We start from the raw sequence: 9,226 nt of genomic DNA on the forward strand, positions 1-9,226 counted from the left end.
GACAAGTGTGAAAAAACTAGTTCGAAAATATTGTGTGGAAACGCAAAAAACTACGTTAGATTGCCTTCGTGGCTTCCAAAGTATTCTCCAAATCAGCGTAGCACGAGCGTTCAAACGGAAGTTGCAAACTGTTATGAAAGTAAAGGCAGAACTTTCGAAAAAGAAAACAAAATGGCGTTTTTCCGAAATCTAGTGAAAGTGAACGACATGCCGAAAAGAATTGATGTCTTCGATGAACAGGAGAAGCCGCTAGATCTTTCCCTCAGTGGGACTTTGACTCAAGCTACACCAAAAATCGATCACCGTATTGAAGATATGGTAAATAAGCCTTTAGAACTAAGACTGTTCAACAATAATGAACTAAATTCTCTGAGAAATAAAAATGCTGGCATTTTCAAAAAGAGTAAAAAACTTAACTTTAAAGCCAAAAGCTGCATAAACTCAAACTATATTGAACCAAAGAAGCATGTTTGTCGATTTTGCAAAAAAATATTTTCACAAAGTGCAAACTTGATTCGTCATGAACGCACGCACACGGGAGAACAACCTTATAACTGCAAGTATTGCGTCAAGAAGTTCTCAATTTGTTCAAATCTTCAAAGGCATGTCCGTCAAGTTCACCACAAAGTTTGTTTGGTTGTAATATGTTGATACAGTTTGTGTAAAATGAAAATACAAGGCCAGCTCAAATCAAAATTATTTTGTTAATTAATTACAGTTTTATTTTTATATTTTAAAGTACTTAAGCAAAATCAACAACACTAACACTGAAAGTAATAAAAAATTACTTATCGAGTTTTTATTTATTTTATAACTAACTAAAATGCATATTTCTTAAGTTGACGGTGATAAGTTGCTATGTTAATTATAACAAGGATTATACTGTGTACAGCTTAATTGTACTTTTATTAATAAACTGTAATGATTAGGAACGTCACTTCGAATGCAACTTGTGTGGAATGAAATTTGGTCAACAGATTAACATGATACGTCATAAAAATAATGTCTGTAATAAAAGGTAAACTTTTTTGTAGTACACTTTGTATAAATGTTGTTATAAACTTGAAAATAAAATACAATCAATAATTAGTTTAAATGTGTGTTTTCATAGTCAAATATAAATACTTTTCAACAGAAGCACCTATAAAACGCTTGGTACGAGAATGATTGACTTGTCAGAACTTTCAAAACCAGGAAAACAGTTTACTGAATTTTCCTTTTCGCCCACATCAGTAGAACATCAACAACGAATTGATGTAAAAGAACTTAATCATACAAATAAAATTAACGATAGTTTTACTCCGACTCTTAATTTTAGCCGGGTTTTTAATAACTACTTGCTTAGTTACTCTAACCAAGTACAAAACTTTAATTCTTTAAACTATTCTAACTATTTTGCATCTATATTTAATCCTTGTTCTACTTTTACAAAATCTGAACATAAATGTATAGATAAACTGTAAATTCTTGACAAATGCTTTTAGTGTTCCACTTTTTGTTTTAGTTAACATGAGCAATTTTTGATATAACAATTTTTTCTTAACTAAATCTGGTTTAATATTTTTTTTGATGATACTTTTTATTAGACAAAAAAATATTCTAAAGCAAACAACAATATCTAATCTAATACTTTTATAATAAAAAACATTTTTTTGACTTAAAATACTAGTGTATGGTAATTCAAATGAAATTATCGGTGAATTACTACTTTCTGTAAGAAAAATTACAATTTTATATTATTTGGAATAGTTTTAATTTATAGTCTAACGTTTTTCGATTGGAAAAGTAAATAGTATCGTTCAATTATTAATTACTAGTGATAAAAGCATTAAATACAAATTTAGTTTCTTTATAAAACACAAAACAGCTCTCTATTTTCGTTTTCATATGCTCTTTTGACTTTAAATACATTTTTATTAATCTCTTATATTTATTTATTAATCATTGTAAACTTAATAACATTTTACTTATTTTTAGGGAACTAGAAGTTTAAAAAAAAAATATTAAAAAACACTTGATGAATGTTTTAAAATTGTACTAAAATAGTTAAAAGAAGTAGATAGTATAAAGATACTCTTTTTATCTAAGTTAGTTTCATTTCAGTTAATTTTGTAACTTCTATAGTTATGTAGCATGAAAAATAATTTATATATAGACACTTTTATAAAAACTTTTATAGAATACAGAGATATATAAGGTTTTAAGTAATATACGGATTATAATGGTATTTATCTGAAAAAACATTAGCGACATAAGCCTGTTATTAACATACAGTCGCAAATTAAAAAAAAAGACGATACAAATATATTTTCAATGCGTTATATATTTTGAATAAACTTTGATAAAACAAATGTTCTATCGGATCCTAATTAAAATCGTTTTTAAACGGAAACCCTCGGAGGTTAAAATCATCAAAAAGAATTTTTTAAAACTTTTTTTATTAGCTAATTTTGAATCCAATATTCCCTTTTTTAAATGTGCTAGCTTTCTTAGTAATAAAACCTTTACTTAGTATATAATAATTAAAAATTTAAAGTTATTCGTTTGCTAATAGAAATCCTTGCGAAGCAAATTAACTGGAATACATAATAACAGATTTTCACAGTACTCTCTCTTTTTTAAAATAAGATATGTTGTTGAGTGTTAACTTTGTTAGTTTAATAATTAAAAGCACTGTGAAAATTTATTATCATACAACATGTACTTTTTGCTACAAAAAACTTTTAAACTGCGTAATTTTTTTCAAAAACGGCTTAATTTAACTAAATAGCAAAAAAAAAACAGACAAATATGAACTTTTGTAAACTATTTTAACCATGTTCAATCGATTTTTCTCGTTTGTTCCAGTTTCTTCAGGGGTCGCACAGGAAACAAAAAACCAGTCAAAGAACCTTTTAGTAAAAATAAAGTATTTGATTCTGAAAGTAAAACATGCTATAATTTTTTTTTTGGAAAGTAAGCAGATGTTTTTAGTACAATATTGTTCTGTTATTTAAATAAAAAAAAATCTAAATATGAATATTTTTTTTAATAAGAATAAGTCAAAATGTAAAACAATTTTTTGATTCATTTAGATTAAATAAAGTTTATCTCATAATAATTTTGTAATTGCTTACAGTTTATAAACAAAAACTATTTTTATAACTTTTAAGGTATGATTACGAACAATCAGTTTGTCCTATTCAACAATTATACGATTTTTGGTTATATCTGAATTACGATATAGTAATATCGTTTTAAATAAAAAAGTTTTTCTATTTTACAAAAAAAATCTACAAATTTAAAGTATTCGTTATATTGCCTAAAGTACTTTCAAATTCTTCTTCAGTAGGCGATTAGAGAGTTCTAATCGCCAATTATAATATCTTAGTTTTTTCTTGCAAAAAAAATCATTTGTACATTTACGAGTATTCTAATTAATATTACTAACCTAAAATGATTGTTTTAATGCAATATAAACAAGTTAAGACTAATTTATAAAGATTTTAACAACTTTATTATCACAGTTTGTTCTAAGAATACTTGTTGGTTTTTTTGATAACAATTTTTTATTTTAATACAAGTTATTTAACAACTTTTATTAAAACATAAAGTTTATCCAAAAACAATGTTTATAACAATTTATTTATTACACGAAGTTCAAGTACTTCATGTTAGTACATTTTGTTTATAAAAAGTAAAGATAGGTATAATAGAAAACTTAGTAATTCAAAACAAACAAAAACTTGAAACAAGTAGTCAGGTGCAAAAAACAGCTGAACTTATGAAAAACTCCAACAGTTCCCGAACATCAATATTTTGTTATCTTTGCGCGACTAATAATCAAATAATTCAGGGTTGAAATTGTCTCTAGAAGTCCAACAATTCAGTTTTAAAACACAACAATTTCAAATTCTTCTTTGTTACTTAAACTCTATAACTTTAAACACATGATTGCAATAGTGTTTGTTAAATAGTAGCCAGTATTTTTTATATGTGTGTTCTTTTTTATAAATGTAAACTTATCATATTGGTAGAAATCCACTGAGCCGAAGCCTGGACTTTCGTACGCCGTGAGACAAGCTCAAGCTAAGATAAGGTTTGATCATACCAATTCGATTGTCAGATCTGTGGTATGATTATCGAATTGGTATGCTCAAACTTTACGTAAACTTGTTAGTGATACTATCAAAATCTTCACAATCATTAGTGTCTGCTCTAGATATCACAAATATTTTGTTACCTATACTTACAGTGATATGACTACATTTTTCTTTAAAACATATCAATGTCCATTTATTTTCATGAACAAAACATTTTCAACATTTTAAAAAATTCAAGTTGAAAACGCAGCGATACCTAGACGCCTTTTTATTAAACCCGCAGTTGCCTTGATAAACTGCAAAATAGGGTGCATCTGTTGCCCCCAAAATTAAAACTTTTATATTAGCTGCTCAGTTTAACTTTTTGTGCCTGAAAAATTACTTAAAAAAAACACAAAAAAAATAATTTTCTAGTTTTTAACACCGTTGCGCTACTTACATTTTTCTGAAAACAACCCCTACGTAAATTGTATAGCACCTTAAAAATTCGACCTTCGAGTTTATGGCTGAAAATTTGCGTACATATAAAAATCATCACAAAAACACATTCTACGCGTTTTCAGACGATTCGAAGAAATCTTTACTGTGGCATTTCAAGATTTTCTTAAAAAAAGTTAAAAATAAGGAAAAGTTATAAAAAAATACAAATAATCTAAAATACCTCTATGAATCGTATGAAAACGCATAAAATGTGGTTTTGTGATTTTTCTATACACCAGGTCCTTGGACCAAATTTATTTTTGATTAATTTTTGTCCTTTCATAAAATATTACTACTATATTTTTTAATGATTTTTTGACACAATAAAAAATTGATAAACTGTTATAGTTTAACTTAATATAGTTGAGATTCTATAGTAGTTAACTAAGCAACTTTGTTCTGTTTTAAACAAGCTAATATATAAAAATTTCTAGTTATTGGTTTAACGCTTTTTTTTTGCCTATCTTGTGACTTTTAAAATGCTTCTACCTTATTAGAAAAATAGAAGTTAGCCAAAACCTCGAACCAAAAAGAAAGGGCCATATTTTTATTATTAAAATTTTCTAAGTCAATAATTTAAATATTCCTGAAACATTATTCAAAATAGATTTTTTGCTTTTTTTTTTGATTGTAAAAGAATTCAAGTATATTGATATTGAACGAAAAAAAGGTGCTCAAATTAATTAGTCCTAGGACATGGTGCACGAAAAAACCTTTCGATTATCGAGTCGTACACCTCTTGGATAACTTTTAACGTCTTGTCCAGGAAATGGTAACTAAAAGGTAATTAAAAAAAATAAAATACTTTTTATTCCGTAAACTAACTTAAATTTTTACAAATTACTTTAAAATTAGTAAGAACTAGAAAAAAAAAATTTTGAAAACAAAAACTAATTATGCTATAAAATAATAATGATTTAAATAGTTTCTATTAAGAGATGTATTCGTTGCATTTAAACCTAAGATTTACTCTAAAAAAATTTGCCAATATTAATTACCATATATAGATGCAGAAATTAAACTAGTTTGAAACAAAACCCACAAAAATAGTGTTTATAGAAAACCAACAGACACCAACCTGCTAGTTTAATACACGAGTGTATGCTCATAAGCATGGAAGTTAGGTGTGTAGGACTGTTGTTTAAATAGAGCACTAAATTTATGTAAGAGTTTTTTCGACTTAAAAGAAAAAAAATTAGAATTTACAAAAATTTTATTAATTAATTAGTATCGAAACAACTTATACATATTAAAATAAACAATTTTACTTAAACTCATTTAATAAACAATTTAACTTTTACGCAAGACAAACACCAAATACTGATAAAAACTCTGAAATTGATGTTTGTAGATAAAAAATTGCTCAGAAAATTACTTGTTAAGATTTAAAAAAAAAACTGCTTTTTAAAAACACAATTTAAAATAAAACCAGCATATACCACGAAAAAAATGCGTGTAAATATTTTAACATTAAAAACAAGTGATCAGAAATGTTTGAAGCGAGTGTCAGATATAGGGATAACTGCTTTGTAGATTAGAGCAATTCCTGTATTGGGGAGACATCGCGTCAAATGTTTAAAATAGTTCCTGATCGTAAAAGAAAAGATAAAGTTAGATTTTTTTTTGAATATTTTCATCATTGTTTACAGTGTCAAAATTCCAACATTGATATAAATTTCAAGAGGTTTGCTTGAGGTGAGCTTTATAGGTTAAAATTAATGCTTAACGAAAAAGATAAACTAAAACTTAACAGGCAATTATCTCCAAATGGAAATATAGCTCTATTTAAAATTTATTAACTCGATTTTCTTATAAATTATAGTTTTAATAGTTTTTTTTTTATAACTTTGTTAACTACATTATAATTGATTTAAATATATAAAACTTTAACAATCGTCAAACTGTTTTACATTCCATTTAACTTAAAAAAAACAGAAATAAGATTCAAAGAGCTTAGTGTTTAATAACTTGTTCAAATGATATTTGAATATAATAAAACTCCCCCCGACAATAGAATCAGTGATTAAAACGTACATATATAATTGAAATATTTTATATAAAATAGAGTTTGGAAAAGGAAAAAGTATTTGATAAAACAACTGGGTCAGCTACAGTTGCTAGGTTATGCAAATGAGGTAAAGTAACAGGGGCGTGTCTAGACTTTTTTCATTGGGTAGATTTTTTTTTGTTTAAAAAAAAAGTATTTTCTGTGGTAGCTTTTAATAAACACCTTATAAAACTTTTATGAATGTCTATTACATAACTTTTTAAAACTTTCTTAGCTACATTTTTTTTAGAAATACTAGTCAAACAGAATGCAAAATTTTGATAAATAATATAATTCTTTAAATTTTAGTAAAAAGATTAAAACATACACTTAAGTCATTATTATTTACAATGTGAAAATGTTGCCTTTTGTTATTAAACTAAAAATATTAACGAAAACATTTATGAAAAAGAAACAGAACACGAGGAATAACCAAAATTAGTAATTTTGTCTTAATATTAGTAAAACATTTTCAATGATATGTAAATACCTGGATAAATCAAATAATTCCGGTTAAAAAAATTTAGCAAAAATCAAGCTTTAATCAAAAATTAATTATCTTTTTAAAAACAAATATAACCAAAAGTAAAAGTTTCCTAAGTTAAAAATGAAACCCTTTAAGTTGTTATAACTTTCAAAATTATTTTTTTAAATTTTGATTGGCTTATTTTATACTAAAAGTATCATTTTTCATATGTGCAAGTTTTGGAATTATAACATTATTATACAGTTTTTATTTTTTTCAACATAAAAACTTACAAAACTACGTCATATTAGTTCAACATAATTCAAAAGTTTAGCAAAAAAGCACAACTAAATCTTTTAAAAAAATTAAAGTCTCCGGTAACCGGAGTCCGGTTAGTTATTATTTTAACTGAAGAATCCAACCTTTTTTTCCTTATTCTTATTTTTTCAGGGGTGCTCAGGAAACAAGTCAAAACACGCCCCGTAAAGTTAAAAATACATCAGTATACTACTACCAGTTCAACCATATCTCTAATCAATTTTACTATTTTTTTATCTTTACCCTTATTTCTAACCGACCTTACTAAAACATATAATAAATAAATCAAAAAAGTTTTATTTATAAAAAAAAGTTAAATGTATAAGCCAATTAGAAGCGCCTTAAAATTGCAGAAACATTTTATGCATTAAACATTTTAGTCGTTAAACCAAGCAACCAGTGATGCTTGTTTTGACAGTTATTTACAAATATTTATCAGCTATTTTAATTATAATGATATATGAGTTTTAAACATAAAAAATAGATCACCATTAGAAAACAAAGATACAGTACTTTCAATGGTGTATAACTTGATAACCAAAATGTTTTTTTAAGCACCAATAAACATAATGTCATTCAATAAATATAGTCCTCTTATAGTTCAATAAACATACTGATCATCTCTTTACTTTAAATCTTAGCTTAAGTTACAAAAAAGTTAAAACTCAAAGTAATAACTTCTTTATTAATAACAACCTAATTAACTAAACTTTTTAATTTTTTTTGTGTTTTTATATTCTTTTTGTACAATGTTGTTTATAGTTTAAATTTTACTTTTTAAAACTTAATTATTTAGTATTACAATTGAAGTAATTAACTATTTGTTGTAACTTAGAAATAAATATTTAAATTTTGTAATTAGTGTTGTAACTTTAACATTTAAAATAAAAACTTTTTTTTTGGAATTTTGTACATTTAAACATGAAATTAAAAAAAAAGAAGCCTATTGCTCTTTACCCTTGGCAACTGCCATATATCTTTGAACTTGTTGACCTAATCTCAACATGAAAAGTTAAATGGCTGGTTACATTATATGAATATTAGTTTGATAAATAAAAAAGTTCTAGTCATTTTTGGAAAACACAAATTTAAAATTAGTGCTTATTCAACTTTTAAAAATTTGTGCACATTAAATTCTCATAAAAAATAATGTGCACACAAGAATTTAAGTAAATGATTTTTTATATAAGAACTTATACAGTTATAGCTTCAGTGTATTTGTTTCAAAACAAAATATTAATAAAAATAACAAAAAGCTTAAGATAGAAAGTCTTCTTTTTTATGGTAAAAAAAACATCAGTATCATACTCTACCCCTTGCAGTAACTTTGTCAAACAAGATTTATTCTGCTAAAAACAGGATTTTGCTGTGACGTCATAATTACTCAACATATTGCTTTGAAACTAATTTGTGCACCTACCAAGGTCATCATTAGCAAGTATACAAACTTTCATTTTCGTACATGCAGTAACTTTATCAAACGAGATTTAAGGTCAACTATCCTTTGATAAGAGAACCATATAAAGGGTGCACAGCAATACAAACTACATACCTCAAATGTTTTGTTTGTTATAACATAAAAAATAAGTTTACTATAAATTTAACAAAAAAAAAACTCAATTTTTAATAAATTTAAGCCAGTTTCTGTTGCTTTATATTCCATGAGGTTGTTATGTATTGTCACTGGTACCTTTATTAAAAATGTTCTAATGCTCATAGAAATTTCTGTTTGCAGTAAATCAGTGACTAGTAAATCAGTGACTAGGCACATGTTGACAAAAGCAGTCCTAGATTAATATTTTTTTGTGAATCTTAAAGTCATTAGAGTTAGTT

The sequence above is a fragment of the Thalia democratica genome, chromosome 1, assembly GCF_965202585.1.
Source record: "Thalia democratica chromosome 1, ktThaDemo2.hap1.1, whole genome shotgun sequence".
Taxonomy (NCBI): Eukaryota; Metazoa; Chordata; class Thaliacea; order Salpida; family Salpidae; genus Thalia; species Thalia democratica.